The sequence below is a fragment of the Melanerpes formicivorus genome, unplaced genomic scaffold (genome assembly GCF_026170545.1).
Source record: "Melanerpes formicivorus ecotype bairdi unplaced genomic scaffold, bMelFor1.0.p_v2 SCAF_42, whole genome shotgun sequence".
In the NCBI taxonomy this organism is placed as follows: Eukaryota; Metazoa; Chordata; class Aves; order Piciformes; family Picidae; genus Melanerpes; species Melanerpes formicivorus.
Window position 1 is genome coordinate 5,960,750 of NW_027142394.1, and position 20,482 is coordinate 5,981,231.

A 20,482-nucleotide genomic window follows, 5' to 3' on the forward strand; every position below is an offset into this window, starting at 1 on the left:
TCTGGCCTTTTATTATAAATCAGGATGCTATAAATTAAGAGTAGTTGAAATGAGGTCAGGAGGCTACATTACTGTAAAGCTGACACAAATGAGAAGATTCAGGCCTTTCAAGAAATATATTTCCATTAGTGACTTGTCCTTTTAAATGTATTTGTGGCCTTGACTTTAAATCTTTAAGACAGCATATTCATCAGGTATATCAGCACAGAAAGTGACTGTCACAGTACTTGGAGCTTTGCAAGGAGTCTTAAGCTGCTTTTCAGTAAGTTGGGACCAGCACTCTCTTCAGCTAACCTTCTGCTTAATGTTTTTGCATTATTGGTGCCAGCCCCTGGATCATTCTGATAACACCATGAAAGTATTTCTGCCCAAGAAAGCATGACTGGCTTCAGTCTTGAGGTAAATAAGAAGCCTTTTGTAAACCTCTGGGCATTCACAGATTCAAGTTTATTTTAAGCTGTAACAGCTAAAAATTTGCTGCTTTTATTTTGAAATCTTTGTGATCATATGAATCCAAAGCTTAAGTTTAAAAGCAACCAGGGAGCCTGAGGTCTCTGGTAACTATCAGGGGAGTGTACAGGAGTGTAACTAATTCTGTCTTGTTGCATTGATCAGGCTCCAGCAACAGTGCACAGATGGGAAGGAGTTACAACTGTCTCCAGCGATCAGCCTGTTAATGGGGTCCTAGCAAAAGTAAGTACAGGAGGATAATGGTAAGGTGTGGACTACACAGAAGTTAAATATGGAGAAAAAAGTTCACTGTTTTCTCTCCTCCCAAAAGATGTTTCTGGTCTTCATTTTTTTTTTTTAGTGATAGATGTAAGCCATATTTAGAAGCAGCTTCTCTAGTTCTGTTGTTTCATAGTGTACTGGCCTCAGAGAAGAATTGAAGTCAGACTGAACACATTAGTTATAGGACATCTTGAGCTCCATTCAAAGTTAAAGACAAGGATGTATTTGTCTTTCTTGAGATGAATTTAAAGAGGTTTTTTTCCCCCTTAGATCTGATAGTTAAACAAGCATAGAATCATAGTAGTTTATTGAACATGCAATTATTGTCTTAACCCTGTGCTAATGCAATGCAGTTAGATTTCTTTGGGGTTTCCCAGCTCTAGGTTTGGGTGCATTCTCTAGCTGCTGGGGTGGTAGCCGGACATGCACTATCCTTTCTCCTGTCCTACCCTCGTGTTGCAGATTAATGGCAATGCAAACTCTGAAAGAGTGGCAGGTCTCTGTTCAAGAGTGTTTATCTTTGCAAGGTTTTATTAGCAAAATGCAGCACCAAGCTGGCCTGGCAAGGCCTGTTAAAAGGAGCATTAACAATTAGCTACACCTAAGCTGGCTTCATGTGGAGACACATAGCAGGATATGCTTTGCTAATTCTGTTAGCAAGTGCTCACTATTTTAGATGTCCCAGTCCTGCTTTATCCAGGTTAACAGTCCTTCACTGTGTTTTGTAACATAAGCAGCATAATTTCTGGTTTTTCTGATCTTTACCCACTTTGTTTCCTCTGTTGCCTGCAATGTTACAGCCATCTGACAACCATCAGTACAAATTGACATAACATGTTGTCAGAGCATACTCTAGGGAGCTGTTAATTATTGTTATAACAAAAGCTGTCTGCCAGCTCTGTTCTCTGTTGCTTAATATGCAGATTTTAAGACTTCTCAGTCTCTAGTCTATAGAGAAGACTCCATCTTGGGACTTAATGGTCAGGTTGAAAGTACTTAAGGATATATGAAATGATGTCCTTCTCATGGTAAACACAACCAAGCTATTCTGGAGTAAACTGTAATGTGGAATTTTATTCTTTCTATACCAAAACCACAAAAAAAACAGATAACACTTTGTTATATAGCTGGTTATTATCCTTAGAAGATATCCTTTGGGGTATGTATACATGAGTCTCATATGACACATGCATTTTCTTAGGGGTAAAAGAAAAACATTTTATATCCTCAGGCCTCTGTGTTTGAGAAGTCATTAATTTGTGACTCCTTCAGCTTCACCTTTGGTCCAAAAGCCACAAGTCTACACCCTGATGACACAGAATTAAAGTTAAATGTAGTTCTGTGAAGTTGTCAGAAAACATACAGGGGGGAAAAAAAAAATCTGTTAACTCTTTGAGTATTTTAAAGGAATGACAGCTGCAGATGGAGGCTGGAACTCAGTTTTTCATCTAGGGGAAAGGTGCAGGTTTTTTCCCAGCTCTTTCCAAGCCAATAATATTTGGATAGTTCTAGAAGAATTTAAAGACCAATGAATTTACATGTAAAAAATAAACTAAGGTGTGTTTTTGGTTTGGCTTACAAAAGTAAAAGTATGGTATGTGTAGGCTGACCTCACCCCTTCAACCACCTCTGTCCTTTTGTCTCTGATGGTGTTCAGAATGATGTGAATTTAAACATTCACGGCTTGTACTAATTAGTTGGGGTTTTTTTATGCTAGGAAGTACAAACACAATCAAAAGATAATCACACAAATGGAAGAAGACAAAACTCTGCTGTTGCACAGTAGTTTTAAAATTTCCAAAGCCTTACTGTCTAGTGAAAACAGTCAGATTGCTGCCACTCTGCCTTTACATGCTTGGAGCACACGTGCAAGTAGCCTCTGTATGAGAACACCAGAGAAACTGGCTGCTTCTGCTGATCTGCCACAGCCCAATGGACTCTCAAGCAAAACAGAATTGTCTCATGGGGGTTTTCTCATTCCCCTGGAATCTCCCACAATCTGAGTAAGTGAATTCTCTCTTTCTTTCACCAGAAAATCCATCACAGAAAACAGAACAAGGAAAAAAGCAACAAACTATGATTTGAGCAAGACATTTCCTGAGAGCTTTAATTCTGGTAAATTTTACTTATAGTTGTATACACACAGATGTATAAACTGTTTATTTAGAAGCTTCCATTAAGTGTAATTAATTTCTGAGCCAATAATATAGCTGATAGACAAATAACTTCTTTTTGTCTCCAGATCTGTAAGTCACAGCATTTAGCCTTTTAGAAATAGTGCCCCAGTCACTCTGTGAGAACCCTGCTTGGACCTCATTGATCTGTGTTTTGTAGCTGGTGAGATTAGATGCTTATAGGTCTCATATTGTCTTCTAACAAAGGAAGGAATCAACTTGTCCTTTAGTCTCTCTCTGCTGGCATCCTTTCAACTGTGAAAAATGTTTTCTGTGGACATAGAGGAAGTTCAGAGTAGCCCATCTGTGCTTGTGCTGCTGGCCATGAGTTTTGTGGCAGAAAAATAAACCAGAGCTGATCAGAATGGGGCCCAAAACTCCATTTGTATTTTGGCTTCCCTGAAGTACTGAAGGGTAATTTCTTTTCCCGTTGCACTTTCATCCCCTCTGCAAGCCTGAGAAAGTTGAATTCATTCCAAAGTGGCTGGTTAGATTCATAAGATACTTCTGAAATTTATTTTGTTGAATACAGGATACTGTCAACTCCAAGTTAGCCCTCAGGAGTTAAGACATTTCTATGATGCATGTTATTCACTAATTATTTGAACAAGAACAAAATTAACTAACTCAATTACCTGACTGTTTGCACCTTTATTTATCACAGTACTTATGAGTTATATCTTAATTATTTTGGACTAACAGGTGCTTTCAACAGGAAAGGAAGAAAGAAATGGGCTGGAAAGTGTAATGCTTCATGAATACTTTTATGTGTAAAAAAAAAAACCCAAATAGATATTTTCAGGAAAATCAAATGGTTGAGTATTTAATCTGTTTGTGCTTCTTAAAGTCTTCCCCTGTCCTGAGTGATCTTTACTAAATGTAATTATGACACTGAAATAGAAATTTCACTCTTTTCTCCAACATAATAATATGATGGTAAATCTTTCTTTCCTTTCTTTTGTGGTTTTTGTGGCAGAAGCATTCTCCAGGCTGGCAGCCTGTGTAGTCCTTGCTTTTCCAGTTTATGGACTGTTCTCGCTACAGGTGTTGCGTCCAAGCATAAAATTTATTCCAAACTGAGCGAGTATATGAAGCTGCTCCCATCTCCAAATCCTAAGAGAAGCTGAAGAAAATGATTAAATATAATATATATTCCCTGGAGGGTAGAATTGACTGATCTAGGCCAGACAAAGGGAAACTAATCCTACAGGCTAAGATACCCTTAGTGGCAACCAGCATTTGCTGGTGTGTTCACATTAGTAACGTCTGTGCTCAGTTACACCAAACAGATTCAAGGGCTTACCAGAAGGCACAGGAAATTTCTCAGTTATCAAGAAACTTGAAATAGCAAGGACATAACTGAGATAGTGAAGATATTTATTTTTTTCCCTCTCTCAATCACAAGGTGAGCTTATACCTGAAGTCATAAACTGGATTATGACTTGGTCCCTCTGACAAAGTACCTCTGGCTGGTATTTTCTGTTATGTCCTCTCAAGGATTTCTGTGCCATTGCAATGGATAAATGGGTATTAACCTTCCCCTGATCTTAAAAACTGGCAGACCAAAACCTTCTGTCTGTGACTCCTCTGATTGTAGTCAAAGTCAAGGCTCTTTGGGAGTTTTGCTCTCGAAGAGTGACTGCAATTTTGGGCACGCTGGTTTTATGAGGCAAGATATTAAGAGATTCTGACTGGCAAAGGCCAGATGAAATTATTATTATTTAAGTCTATGCAACTAACTGAACCAAAATAAGTAAAATCTAATTATTTTTTTGATGAATGCTGATCAAAATTATGTTCATTTTATAAGGAATCTTCATGACCTAAATGATGGATCATCAGATATATACTGTCACATAAATAATCAGGAAAAATTCTTGGGCACATTGCTAGTTATTAACCAGTGCTAATGATTTTCATGCTGAGGACATTATGAGTAGGACCAGTAATGCAGGTGGACAGGCACCTCATACTTCAAAGTGATTTAATTACTGAACAACATTAAGTGGGTGCCTTCCTAATTCCGTGCACTTGTCAGTAAAAATACTCATCTGTGACATTTAATGTAATTGAGTTGTCAGCAGCAGTATGTCAAATCACTGCCATATATGAGCAACCTCCACATTTGGGTAATTTTGCTGATTGGTCCAACATTTTGTGCTAATGAATACACAGGCAAACCAAACTGCAGTAGGAGATGGATGTTCCTGTATCTTCCACTAATTTTTTAAGTACACTTCAGGCTTCACTTGAAGTGATAACTTTTCTCCTCTCCATCACCTTATTTTGTAGGAAAACACAGAAATGTAATCATTCTGTATGTGAATCAAGGCCACTTCAGAATTTGCCACGTAATGATATTAAAAAAATAGAGAAATAAATAAGCAATACAGCTGACCTTGTTCTAAGATCATATCATCTCTACTGCATTCACCAATAACATCTAGACTTAGATAATGACTCAAAGATACAGCTCAGCTGTTATCAAACAGCCTTTCAGATCTCAAATGTACTTGCTTATTGTAGCCTAACTGCTATGTACTCTGAATATGTACAACATAAACCATATTTCATCTTTAACAAGAGCTGCTAATTAGGAATGTTTAATGTGCAGAACTTATTTTCCATTCCATCATGTTTATGATGGAATAGTGTATGGGAAAAAAAATGTAACTATGTTGGTTCACCTATTATTTTCCTGTTCATGTTGTACAAGCAAAAATAAATCAGTCCTCCATATTAAAAATAACAGACTTTGTTATTATATATTCAACAAATATATGCATGTGTATATCATAGAATCAATAAGGGTGGGAAAGACCTCAAAGCTGTCACCCAACACCTCATGAATACTAAACTATGGCACCAAGTGCCACATCCAATCCCCTCTTGAACACCTCCAGGGATGGTGATTCCACCATCTCCCTGGGCAGCCCATTCCAACAGCTAACAACTCTCTCTGTGAAGAAGTTATAAATAATAGGAGAAGTTATAAATCAATTCTGAAATAGTTAAGTTTGATAGACATTTGCCCATTCAAATCTCTGGAAACAGCAAAGTTTACCAACCCACAGTGGTTAATAAGGGAGTGGAACAAGGTTTAGAGCTTTCTGTGCACTCTTTTTAGCCATAGTCCTGCAATGTAAATGATTGTAGGGACTTGGCACTGGTCAAGAAAGATTAGTATGTCATCATTTCACTGTATACAAAGTTAGGTCCATAAATGGAATTTTGGGGATTGTTTTGTTAAGAGATTGATTTCATTGGTAAAATGTGTTGATGGTGGTGGTTTCAAAATTTGGCCATGCCTGAAGCTGATAAAAGCAATAAACTCAGGTTTCAGGGTAGTCACACGGAAAACTACATTTAAAAACTTAGAATTTGTGCAGATAACACAATTACTTCTGCTATTCTGGATGGTGTAAAAGCAGCTGATAGTCCTGATTTCTAGTAAGTTAGCAGAATCACAGAATCACCAAGGTTGGAAGAGACCTCAAAGATCATCAAGTCCAACCTGTCCCCACTGACCTCATGACTAAACCACAGCACCAAGTGCCTCGTCCAGTTCTCTCTTGAACACCTCTAGAGATGGTGACTCCACCACCTCCCCAGGTAGCCCATTCCGATAGCTAACAACTCTCTCAGTGAAGAACTTTCTCCTCACCTCCAGCCTAAACTTCCTTTGGTGCAGCTTGAGACTGTGTCCTCTAGCAGCACCACTTGACACTGTAATTTAAAAGAGGTTTCCCTAAGATACTTCAGTGACCTGATAAATATCAGAATTGTAGCAGTCCATTGGAAGAATAACTGTGTCTTGTGTTGTAAACACAAGAGGAGGCACAGTTTCTTTCTTTCTTGCTGTGCTGCTAGTAGTGCCAGGTTGGTTTTCTCTGTTTCAGTTTTCTCCACTCTGAATTTCCCGTGACTGGCCATTAACAAAACCCCTCAATAAAGGACATTAGTATTTTGATGACATCCAAGACATTGAAGAATTGTGAATAAATACCTTTTGGAAAGATTTTACAGCCTGCACATTCCATGTGTGGTGTTTGGGAACTAATGGATCATTAGAAACCATCTTGACTTAAAAATCTATCAGCCTATGTAAAAACTTGACAATAATGCAGTTTCCTTTAAGCTAAGAAAGAATCCTGAGGATCATTTTTGTCTTTTACTAAGCATAATTTCTTGGCCCATGAAATTGAACCTGCTTCCTTTCCAGTTATACCACAGCTCCTCTCCAATCTTTGATCATCACATCCTCAATCATAGTGATTATGAGAAATATTTTTAGCTGGAAAAACCCATGGCATGTACTTGCTTTAACATCTTGGGATCTCACTCATGGTGTCAGAACTTACATTAACCTTTTTAATTGCCAACCATTTATCCATGTGAAAAGAAAGATCAGTTAATAATATTTACACCATAAACTGCTGCACAGGTTTGCTTTACTTTATCACATGCCATTTTACCATGTCATGTTGTGACTGTAGGAGGAAAAGCCACAATCTGCTTCCCCAAAGCAATACCTGGCACAATATCTGCTCATTTTAAAATCAAAACCCAGGGCTTCATACTTGATGGGAAAACTCAGTCTAAGGTGACTACTGGACATGCCTGTAACTGGGAGAATTGTGTCTGTCTGCAGCACATCCAGTGTCAGAAAACAGGAGAGGCAGTATTCATCATTATAGATTTGGTTTGTTAGAGGAGAAATTAATATTCAGATTTCTTTAAAGAATGAGCAACAACAAAGAACTTTAATGTTGTTGCCAGACTTTTGCAGAGTGGCTGGAGGGAGAGCTCAGGGGTGCAGTTTTCACACAGTGCCAGAATCTGGTTTGGCAGCTGATCTTCTCCACATTCATCAGGAAACAAACCTTGCAGCTGCTTGGCACATGTCTGTTTGCTGGCTTTCTCATTTGCAGGAGATCTGCAACCTTCCAAATCCTTCTCTATATCTATGCTACCACCTCATTCTGAGGCCTGAGCACTTCCACGTGATAGCTTTGTCCAGGAAGAAGCATAGCAATGCGTGCCAGAGCAGGATCCTGATCTCATCACCCATCTGGCAGAGAGCAGGCAGGTGCTGAAATGGCTCATGGTCCATGAACTGGTCTGGTTGTCTCTGTAGTTTCACAGATCTGTGTTCCCTATTGATGTCTCTTCAAAGATACTGGCTTTAGACAAAAGTGGAGTGAGCACCTAGTGATTTATAGGTAGTGAAGCTTGGACTACAGAGAGCCTATAGTTCTGCAGACTGCTGTAAACAATTAAATGAAGTTATCAATACAAGCAAAAAGGAATGAGGCCACACCACTGTGCATTCAGGTATCTGCTGTCAGGACATTCCTTAGCCAAAAGCATTTAATGCCCATCCCAGAAACATATGATAGATTGTGTAGTATTCCAAGACAAATTAGACTTCCCCAGCATAGGAATACTGACATTTGAGAATAAAATTGTGCCATCATTTGAAGTCAGCTGCAGATTTCTGGCACGAAAATAGAATATTCTCTCTGTGTAACTTAACCCATTGGCTGTCTCAGCTAACAAATCAGATGAAAAATGGGGGCCATGGCCTTGGTGTAAGGCAACACAGCTCCACTGACTAAGCCAATTCAGACCATCTGAGGCTAGTGTTCTGTGAAGCTGAAATTGTTCACTTGATTAATGGACCAGCTGTCTAGCTCTTATCTAACCTGGACTGCAACCAGAGTCTCTTTTTGTTGTCAAATGCCAGTGTGAAGTCCACAACCAGGAGCATCTTTAATTTAACGTGTAATGAGCTGAGAGACAGTACCATAATTTTTTGCCACCTTGATATATGACTTAACTGTGCAATTCAACACAAGGATAGTTTTCTGAGTTTAATACAGAAGCACTAACATGAGGAGAAGGAAAAGAAAGGACTGTGTAAAAGGACTATGTAATCTGTTAGCAGCATCTGTGTTCGGACCGCTGACAGCTGAAAGAGGCCCAGCACTCTTGTGGTTTAACCCCAGCCAGCAGCTAAGCCCCACACAGTCACTCACTCCCACCCTGGTGGGCTGGGGAAGAGACTTGGAAGAGTAAAAGTAAGAAAACACATGGGTTGAGATAAAGACAGTTTAACAGCTAAAGCAAAAGCCACAAATAAGCAAAACAAGGAATTAACGCACTACTTCCCATTGGCAGGCAGGAATTCATCCCTCTCCAGGAAAGCAGGGCTCCATCAAGTGTAGTGGTGACTTGGGAAGACACCACCAGTCCAAATGGAGTCCATTTAAATGTCTATTGCATTACTAAGTGCAACACTGGTTGAGTGGGGAAGTCCAGGAGATAAAAGGTAATCCTCATTCACCTGAACATTGCAATCCTGGGCAACCCGATCTAGGAGAACCTGCTTAGCAGGAGGGTTGGACTAAGTGATCTCCAGAGGTCCCTTCCAACCCCTCCCATTCTATAATTTCAGGAGTTTAAGTACACTGAATAGAATTGCTTGCAATTTCTACAACTACCTCTACTACTCTCTACAACTACCTGAGGGGAGGTTGTAGACAGGCGGATGTTGGTCTCTTCTCCCAGGCAACCAGCACCAGAACAAGGGGACACAGTCTCAAGTTGTGCCAGGGGAGGTTTAGGTTGGAGGTTAGGAAGAAATTCTACACAGAGAGAGTGATTGCCCATTGGAATGGGCTGCCCAGGAAGGTGGTGGAGTCACCATCATTGGAAGTGTTTAGAAGGAGACTTGCTAGGGTGCTTGGTTGCATGGTTTAGTTGATTAGATGGTGTTGGATGATGGGTTGGACGTGATAATCTTGAAGGTCTCTTCCAACTATTCTATTCTATTCTATTCTATTCTATTCTATTCTATTCTATTCTATTCTATTCTATTCTATTCTATTCTATTCTATTCTATTCTATTCTATTCTATTCTATTCTGTCCTGTCCTGTCCTGTCCTGTCCTGTCCTGTCCTGTCCTGTCCTAACTATTTAGTCTAGCACAAGGTACAAAAAAGTACCTCCAAGTTAGCAATCCATGTAAAGTTTACTGCTGTCTTAAACCAACATATAGGAACAAGATGTCTTTAATTTATTATGTCTTCATTTTCTGTGTTAGCTAAGTGAAGGTATAGGTCTTTTATAAAGAAAAATCCTCTTCAATTGTCAACTTTTGCAAACATTTATAAGATATTAATAAATTAGTTTTCACAAAATGTATATTTAATGATGTTTTTGAGACATAGGGAATAAGCAGTTTGGATTCTTTGTTTTCCCATAGGTATTGAGGTATTTAGCTTTAGTCAAGCTGTTTCCTAAACCAAGCAGTCATCCAGCAGTTACATTTCAGAAAAGAAATCTTGGCTTCTCAGATAATAATCCAATTTCAGCAGCTGGGGCAAGATAGAGAGGTATAAATCTCAGCAAAATCAAATACTCAATAAAATCGTAAGAGCTGAAAACTCCATTCTATCTTGATAATCAGAAGCTTCCTCCTGGGGATTTCTTTAAATAAAACTTTCCACGCTAGTTTCACTGAAGGAAGACTTTTCATTTTTGCTTTCACTCAATGCAGTTGCATTGTATGATCCAAATATCCCACAATAAGAAACTGCAGCACATTGTCAAAGAGCTATAGCAATATTTAAGGTGTTCAGAGTCCAATATACCACCGTCTGCTCAGATCAACTAGGCTGCTGACAGACCTGAGAGATGACTCATTTTCCTCATCCACATCTTCTGGGAATCTCTGATGGATGAAAGGATGACTCTCATGACATCAAAATAATGAAAAAAGATGAACTCTGACAAGTTGTCTAATACTATTTCTGTAACCAGGCCAAATTAAATTCCTTACGTGGTATTGTTATTGGGTTCACACATAGTGACAGGGTCCTATATAGTCCTGCTAAACCTCCATCCCAAAGGAGATGCTCAACACTCTTACCTCTCAAACCATATGCCCACCTAGGCATGTGCCACAACAACCCCAGGCTGGCATCAGAGTGGCTGGAGAGCAGCCAGACAGAAAGGGACCTGGGGGTACTGATTGACAGCTGGCTGAACATGAGCCAGCAGTGTGCCCAGGTGGCCAAGAAGGCCAATGGCATCCTGGCCTGCATCAGGAATAGTGTGGCCAGCAGGAGCAGGGAAATTCTGCCCCTGTACTCAGCACTGGTTAGGCCGCACCTTGAGAAACCCATGTTAAAAATTGTTGTTTATTTAGCTTAGAAGACATCCTTTATCTTTGGGTTTAGTTTAGGATGGAGGGCAAAAGGTGGAATTGGGATATAGGTAAAGAGGTATCTGCCAAAATGAATGATCCTCTCTAACTAAAGACCAAGCAGAGGAGTCCTCCAAGAGGAGAGAGGCAATGGCAGTTGATAGGTGTGCAGGAGATTTCTTATGGCTGGTCAGGGAAACAGCAATGATACTTGTATCTAATCTGACAAGCAAGCTGAGCTACCTGCAGAAGAACAAGTGCCAAAAGCAACTAAATTTAACTACAGATTCAATAAAAATGGATGTTATTCCTACTTAAAATGCAGACAACCAAGAACAGGAGCAGACCTATGGATTCCTGTGCATTTTGTCTCAGCGTTGCCAGTTTTCAAATGGATGATCTTGGTCAGCGTATCAAAACTAAACCACGTGCACACACTCACTTTAAATGATCAAGGCTGCACAAACCCTGCCATTTTGTACAACATTATATTTCAGTGTGCACCATCTGTTCAGTTGAAAAGCAGCTCCAAAAAAAAATGATGTCAGTAAAATAAGAAATAAATCTGTTTTCTCAAATTTTATTGTCCAGTTGAAAATCATTCCAATGGTGTCTCTGCACAGCTAAGTGAGCTCTGTGAAAGGAATTAGCTCTGCAAGTCACGTAGCAATAGAAGCCTTTCATCATTCTTTCTCCTGTGGCACTTAAAAGACAGAGAGGTGTGTTCCTTTAATATATGTCTAGTTGTAAGCTTGTAAAGATCTCTTTGGTTGAAGGTCAGGAGCAAACTTCATTACATGCAAGCTAGCTCATGTTATTTATCTCCAAACCTTGCCTCATGAAGCAAATGCATACAAACTTGGGAAAGTCTTCAGAGTCATTTAAATTTCAATGCAGTACACCACAAAATTATTGCTTTGCCATAATTGATATTAATGTCTTTCCCATCCTCTTCTATTTTATAGCTGACTAACCCTTTTACATGCCACTCAGAACCGAGTCATTGAAAGGCAGTGCTACAGAACAATGATCAATAATGTGCAAATTTTTCTATTGTACTGAATTTTGTTTGATGGAAAGCAGATTTCCATGTTGTTTTTCAGCCTTGCTGACATCATGCTTCATCTGACTTCAATGGAGTCAAACAATAGAGACCTGCAGCTTCACTTTCATGGAGTGGTTTTGGCTACAGTGTGCAACTTATCCGGTCCACATGCGTACAGCAGATCCCAAAGCTTCCAAATAAACATCCTCAGCGTTTCCTGCTTTGTCTCCCTGGCAACATCTCCTTTACTTTGCCCTTGCAAAAGCCATTGCTGATGTCTTTCTTTCTCACTGTGTTGGATTCCACCTAAGAAAAGATAAAGCAGCAGTGATGAGATTTGGGTCATTAAGCAAGACGTAGTTACTAACACCCTTAATAAATTAGATTTTCATGTAAAAGATTTCTACTTAGCAGAAAGAGGAGCTTAAAAAGAGGAACTTTGCTATTTTCTCCTGCCATGAACTCTGGATAATACTTATTTCCTCTCAATTAGTCTTTCCGTGACAAGTATCCTTTCAGGAGCAAATAGCTATTTGGCACCTCTACTGAAACCTTATCCCAAGCATAATGCATTATGAATCCTCATGTAGGATATGCCCAAGTCTTTACTTTGAAGATATTCATCTGGCATCTTAAGAGTTCATTGTTTCATTTTGCCATTTAAAATGCAAATTTTGGATGTTTCTTCTTGTTGGTTTTTGTTCAAACATCAGCTGGGAGATTTTGAAAGCGCTCCAGTGTAGCCAAAGTAGTAAACGCATGAAAAAATACATAGCCACTGCTTATATGATTCAGTAAGTTTGGCTTCCAGACATAACATGCTTGCAATTTACATAAAATTAGCTAGTAAAAAAGTTACACAAATAGCTCATTCATACAATGAAACATGGATTCTGGGAGTGTTTTATGTGTACTGTTGTCAAAGAGCTTGACAAGACACCACTACATCCTGACAATGCAGATGAACTGGAGTCACAACTGATAAACACAGTATCTGTTAAATGATGTATGATCACAAGAAGTTATTTACATCCATGCTTTCTGGCCTCTGTTACCACTTGGACATGATTCAGGTGTAACTTTAGGGAAGTTTTAAACAAAAATACTGATCCAACCTGGTGCTTTGATATCCTGGGATGTTTAACAAGATCCTGTAGCCACGCAGTGATAAAATGAGTAAGGTGGCAGTGCTAAAATCTTATTTAATGTGAAAGTTCTGGTTTGTTCAGCTCTGAGTAATCACCAATGAATGCAACACTCATTTTCACTTTGATACCTGGGGTAGATGAGAACTCTCTTAAGTCAGTCAGTGCTTGACCCTTTAGATTGCCAGCATAAATATTAGAATCATGAATATATCTTTGGGAATAATTTTTATTGTATCTGGACCTGTAAAAAGGCACAGCAGGACAGTGATCACCCTCACTCTCCAATGTAAGCAATGATTTGTGAAGTGACTGGTGGAAGCAGGATGGCAGGGTCGATAGTTTAGAGGGTGGAGAAGAAGAGGTGATTTCCTGCTGGGTTTTGGACTACCAGTACATGACGAGAATCAGAACTGTGCAGGGCTTTCTTAAACTCTTTTAAAGCTGCTGTGTGTGTGATTTTTCCAGTTATTTTTCTGAAGAGCTTGAGTCCCACATATCTAAAATCTGAGTTGAATGGGTGCAAAGTTTTCCCTTCATGCACATTCTAGGATATATTAGTACACTGGTGATACTTATATTACATTTTATGCAATTTCTAACCTTTAAAGGGTAACAGAAGAGATTTATGTGCTACAACAGCAGGGTATTTTACTCCCATAGTTCTTTATGTCCTCACCAAAAAGCAGAATATAGGCTGAAGTTTAGTATTAGCCTTCTAAAATTTCCTTTTGCCAGACACAAGAAGCTAGGTAACTTCAGTGGCTGAGGTGATTTTTGGCTCTGGGATGAGCTGTATGCTCAGTTAAAGTGATCTGTATATTCCCAGTTTGGAAATACTCAGGAGTCAAAGGACGTGATTGTAAACAGATTTGAAGGACACTTTCGCTGAGGGCTTTTGTGGTCATGAACTAAAGGCAAGGTCATTTCTGATGAAGGAGTCGAGGGAAGCAGATGAGACCTTAATGAAGGTGTTTAGTAGAAAGCAAGACATGCTGAGCTCATGTCGACAAATTGAGCGGTTCCAAGCCTAAGTTTAATCAAAATAGTAATCGTTCTACACAGTTTTAATTAAGTGCTGCAATGTTCTATTAAACTCTAGATAACAATGTCATTATGTGAGTGGACAAAATTGGGTATTAAGAGCTCCAACTAAGTTATCCAGTGGTCTAATTTAAATCACTATCTGCTAGTAAAGGACAAATGTTGGCAAAGCTTATGACATAACAACCAGAAGTAAAAATTGAACCTACTGTGAAGTACAAGAGACAGCCATATTTATATAGCTGCAACCCAATCTGGTCTGCATTCACAGTTCACAATAGGTATTTCCACTCACAATGGGCTTATTTTACAGTGAAGCATCTGCAATTATATCCAATATGCAGGGAGATCTAAGCAGCAGCTGAAGTTTTAAGTGGGGTATTGTCTGGAAGTACTTACCTTCAGCTTAATATTCAACAACAACAAAATAATTAGGATGCTTTTCTCCTTGAGAGGATAATAAATAATCCCACCAAATGCAGTTAGGTATGGAAACAAATTATCTTTGAAACCTCTAGAAATTCTTACAACAATGTATAAGCAAATAAGGATGTAATGAAGGCTTGTAATAGGTCTTAAAGTGTTTAAATCTGATGTTCATTCACTAACAAAGGGGGCAGTCATATGGGCAAGGCATAAGCATACTACAAAATAGGGCTCCAAGCTTCCCCTGAAATTCCTAACAGGAAACACAGAGCTTCTACAGGAGTGGGAAAGTAGCAGTTTTCAGTGAGGGCAAGATGAGAATCAGGACCAGTGAGGTCTGGAGCACTGTCAGGTATTTCAGATGAGATTCAGCTTTAAAAGAATGGGGTTCACTGAACTGTGCAACTTGCAATTAATCCCACAACAATTCTAACAATACAGGAGAAGAAACTGATCTGGCTTTTTCAATTCAAACCCAGACTACCATCATAATAATCAGCAAATAATTTGAAATAGGAATCCAGCTCCCAGTCAAGCAGAAAAAAAAAACACCCTTACTATTATGGAGGTGTCACCAGGTGATGCTATTATTTACTATTATCTTCCAAATTCTCTCAGTAAAAGGCAAACTTGGAAGACATGTGAACACATGTAGTGAATGAGACAGCAGAAGAAAATGCTCAGATAAACTTTGTACACAATAGAGGACTTCCATCTCTCCCATCTCCAGTAAAAGTCAGGTTTTGAAGCTAAGTAGTTCCCAAAACATGGGATGAAATTCCTAAGACAAGATTTGTTGCACCAATGTTATCTTCCTTTTCTACATGCAAGGTAACAAAGCATAAGCAGAAAAGACTCTGCATAAGGGAACTGTCAACTCATAGGCTCAGAGTCTCACTTCATCTGTTCTGTATGTAAAGGCACAGGGTCACTTCCATCCTGTCATGCAATGAACTGAGGCAGTGTTTGTTTGCAGAGCACAAGTTCTAATGTGGACAGAGAGGGGTCCCAGCACTTCACGGTGTAAGAAGGACATAAAATAACAGGGGAAAGCATACAATGGTATCCTCCTGGGTAATGACACAGGGTTGAGGAGACTGATAACACAAAATGAATTAGATTTGTTGCTAATCTGTGCTACTAGTAGTCTCATTTTGTTCCCATGACAAGAAAAGCTGTATGCTCATCTCCTGTCACTCCACAGAGCTACAGCAGGACAATGATCCAATATCACTCCTAGTTATCCTCATTAAGCTCCAGAATGCCTACAGATTATGTTAACACTGATTTCACCATATAGAGAACTCTACTATTGTGGAGATCATGCTATATTTCCTTAAGCCTGCTTTTTCCTTCTAATTTTTTCCTTAAACACTAAGCATTATTGTTCTGGCAAAGGTAGAATGATGTCTAAATACCTATCTACTTTTCTTTGCAGCTTTTCTAAATCTGGGATTAGGAGTAATGCTAGTCAGTGAAGAACTGATTTATATTTTTTAATGAAAGCATTAGAATTGCATTCTTAGCTTGAACAACATTTGCTGTCTTTACCTTTACTGACAGCTGCAAAGCTGCAGTCCTCATTTTGCAGCTTTCTCAGTTCTGACCTTCACTCATTTAAACCTAGTGACATGCTTTTCTGACATACACAGGTTTGAAATGCTGAATCTGTCATGTAGTAACCTTTTCTGGCTGAGGTACAGTGGCATAGCATGCCCTCCTTTTGAAATCAAATATCTCATCCTTCTCAATACTTGAGTTTCCCTCTGCATGAATGATAGGTTCTTATGTTAATCAAGAATGACCACATAACATTCAGAATTTGGTGGGACAGTGAGAACTTGTCAGTAGATCACAAGTAGGGCTGAATAACTTTATTTATCCTTCCTGCCTTGACAGAATAATAGGGCAGTTGACTACCACCTGCAATTTCTGCTCATATTTCTGCAGAGGTGGAAAGATAAGATGGAATGGAATGGAATGGAATGGAATGGAATGGAATGGAATGGAATGGAATGGAATGGAATGGAATGGAATGGAATGGAATGGAATAGACCAGGTTGGAAGAGACCTTCAAGATCATCAAGTCCAACCCATCATCCAACACCATCTAATCAACTGAACCATGGCACCAAGCACCCCATCAAGTCTCCTCCTAAACACCTCCAATGATTGTGACTCCACCACCTCCCCAGGCAGCTCATTCCAATGGGCAATCACTCTCTCTGTGAAGAATTTCTTCCTAACATCCAGTCTGAACCTCCCCTGGCACAGCTTGAGCCTGTGTCCTCTTGTTCTGGTATGTTAGTAAGTAAAAGCAAATGTCTGTCAGACCAAAATTAAATCTTTTTCTTTTGTTTTTCTCTCTCTGATTGACAAGCAGACAAACAACATCTGCCACAGAATGCACATGAAAAGATGGACTAAGGAGATTCCAGTTTGGGAGTTTGTGATTTCCCTTCTTTAAAGACTGATTGAGAAATCACTCACCGAGTATTTTAGCACTTATCTTTGGCAAACAAGTGATGGCTGCCAACCCCCAGGATCTGTGTTTTAAATTTTGGACCTGGGCTGCATGGTTGACTTGACCTCTGTCATGCAGGTCAAATGAGGTGATCTGCACAGGTGATCCTTTTTAGTGTCTTGTAGTATATATAAAGAAGCACTATCTATACTCTCATGGCTATCTATACTCTTATGGCTAGTTATACCCTGATTATTGCATTCCAGTTTAGAGATGCATTTTCATACATGCAATCTTTTACTTCAGCTTTTATGTTACATTCTATAGTCCTACATATTTCTTTTTTTTTACTGTGTTATGTTTTAAATGGGCTCCCCCTTTGCCATGCTGTGATTAAAGTTGGTGCTTATGCACTGTTTCAATGGAAGAAGTACAAACATGGATTCATGTAAAGGGCTGTTTGAACAGAGATCAGCAAGTAACAGCTGTTGCCACTTTCAAATCCTGTCTGCAGGATTAGTTCTCTAATGCAGCTTTAAGTCAATAGATGTAGCTTAGCTGGTGGGATATGCCATTTGCAAAGGTATATTTCATGCTACTTCACTGAACACCTTGAAATCAAGCACTTTATGGTGCTTGCGTCATGTCAACCTTCTAAATGCATCACAAATAAGGTGTCTGTGACTGATTTAATATGGCATACAAATACATAAAATTTCCAGTGTATATATATATAAAATCATAAAATGGTTGGGGTTGGAAGGGACCTTAAAGAGAAAAGAAATAGAGGAGACCTTGTAGCTGGGAGACCTTATAGCAGCCTTGTTATCTGGGAGATCTTGTAGCAGCCTGTCAGTACTGGAAGGGGTCTTACAAGAAAGCCAGGAAGGGACTTTTTCAGAAAGGGTTTGTAGTGATAGGATGAGAGGGAATGGGGGGAAAGTTTAGACTGGATACTAGGAAGAAATTCTTTACAGTGAGGGTGGTGAGACACTGGAACAGGTTGCCCAGGGAGGTTGTTCAAGGCCAGGTTGGATGAGGCCTTAAGCAACCTGGGCTAGCAGGAGGTGTCTCTGCCCATGGCAAGGGGGTTGGAAATAGATGATCTTTGAGTCCCTTCCACCCCAAACCATTATATGATTCTATGAATCTAGTTCCAATGCCTCTGCCATGGGAAGGGACACCTCCTACTAGACCAGGTTGCACAAGACCTCATCCAACCTGGCTTTGAGCAATTCTAAGGTGAAAGCCTCCACAATGTTTCTGGGAAGGTAACATTTTTTTAGTGTATTAAAATCCCACACCAGTCAGCATATTAAAGACTCAAATTCAATAAGTAAAAATACAACACTTTCCACTATTAAGACACAATCAGTAATTAAATAGATTGCTTTGTGAGAACTAAGACCTGCATATCCCTACTGTATCTATTTCTATCAACCTTGATTAAGTAATGCTGTATTAGGGGATTATATTACATAGCTCATCACAAATTATTACTTTCCTTATTTTTATCTGGATTTTTTTTCCTCTCAATTATCTGCTAAAAGTCCTGATTTCACACAACAGTCATGATAGATAAAAGTGACTTTAACTAAGCAAGAATCATTAAATGGATGAGTAAATTCCTACAGGATTTTGAAGGTAAAAATCCACACCTGAGAAAGAAAACCCAAAAGCCCAGCGAAATGTGTGGCAGCTTCTTCTGTTGTTAGTATTTATCCTTAATGTGAGCATTGTATAACTCCTTTCGAAATCAAGCATGCAAGAAACAATACTTTCATAGCTTAGTAACAGTGTGCCTTCAACTTCTGTATTTTGGTGTGCTAAATAACAGTCATCACCACCATTATCAGCAGGGAAATTGGCATGGCAATTAAAACTTTCATTTTCAGAAGCTTAATGTTTATAACATCCATTCTCACCGTTCCTAGAAAGATTTCTGCTGTGCACAATTTCTGCTTCCTGTTCCACACAGTCCAGTTTGACTTAATTAAATTCAGGTGAGAATGCATTTGTCCTGATATGCCTTGGGATGAGGGAAAAAAAAAGGAAGAAATAAATGATGGCTTAATTGTTTTCATTTTAACACAGTAATTGCACTTTACAGCGTGAACCTTCATGTTGAGATATATGCTGCACTAAAATGTCATGAGAATGCTGTAAGGGCTCACAGGGCATTCTCCCTTTCTTGGAAGATGATATATTCTCCTTTTATGTTTGAAATATGAGATTACCCTAAAAAGAGACTGAGAGCTACTGCTTTAAAGTTCCAGTGCTGGGAACATTTGGAATCATGCTATAAATTCAGCTCAGTCTTACCTGTTCTATTCCATCCCTCCCACCGGACGTGTGAGGGCTGCAGTGCAAACAAGGTGTTTTATTCATTGAATCTTGATATATATCTTTTCTGTTTTACTGATTCTTCAAGCACCTCTTCTGAAATGTCTCAGCTAATCACAGATTCTAATTATGACTTTAAGATATGCAATTCATGAGGCTCAGACATTTAAAATGAATGTCATTTAATAGAACACTTACTTTCTCGTTAGCAGAAATAAATATGCATGATCCTAAGTGTTTTGTATTCAGGTTATATACTCTAAGCTTGTCCCTAAAGGCTGCCCTTAATGGAAGTTCACTTTGGACCAGCAGTGTTAACAGATATAAACAAGATGAGCATTGACTTTTTACATATTTTTATCTTCTCATTCTGTATCATATCCATTCAAAAACTTCTTCTTATTGCCCCCCCTCCAGATTTCAGCAGGGCTCTGCAGAAATCAATGTGAGTCTGTTAAGTAAAAACTGAATAAAATCAGGGTCTTGGGATCGATCTGCTCTGATTATTGATATGGCATCCTATAATTTGCACTATCACAGCAGGCAGTGTGGATTTCTTACAAGAAATTTAATGTCCACTTTTGAGCTATTGCAGCTGCTATATGAAACACCATTCTGCTTCTCATCTGTTCTGGGTGAAAGTGATAGTTATTAGCTCTCCTGGATATTAAAGAACTAGGTAGGTTATTACAGTAAATAACTACACAGTCCCACATAAAGGCCTGGGCAAAACAACTTAGAAAATGTTTCCATCTAGTCTCTTAATGCTTTCTCCAGTATAGAAATGAAGCATTGATTGGAAGAGGCCAGCTCTGATGACTGGCTTGTCATTTCACAGATGCTGAGCTCTAACTGCCTTTATTCCCTGCCAGTCCACACATCTGCACAGCAAGATTTGTC

The 20,482-nt window shown here is 39.1% G+C and overlaps 1 long non-coding RNA gene across 5 annotated transcripts in view; it reads left to right on the forward strand.

The window, feature by feature from the left end:
• LOC137451367 (uncharacterized) overlaps positions 1-18,415 on the forward strand; it is a 39,173-nt gene extending 20,758 nt beyond the window's left edge. Inside the window, exons 2-4 of one of the 5 annotated variants that reach the window (XR_010989799.1) lie at positions 616-693; positions 2,765-2,847; positions 3,609-3,812. This is a non-coding gene — a long non-coding RNA (uncharacterized lncRNA). Of the gene's footprint in view, positions 1-615; positions 694-2,764; positions 2,848-3,608; positions 3,813-3,882; positions 4,214-12,218; positions 12,353-16,725 lie in introns of those variants that run through there. The other 4 variants (XR_010989796.1, XR_010989797.1, XR_010989798.1 and 1 more) reach the window with 4 other exon arrangements.
• Positions 18,416-20,482: the final 2,067 nt, after the last annotated feature.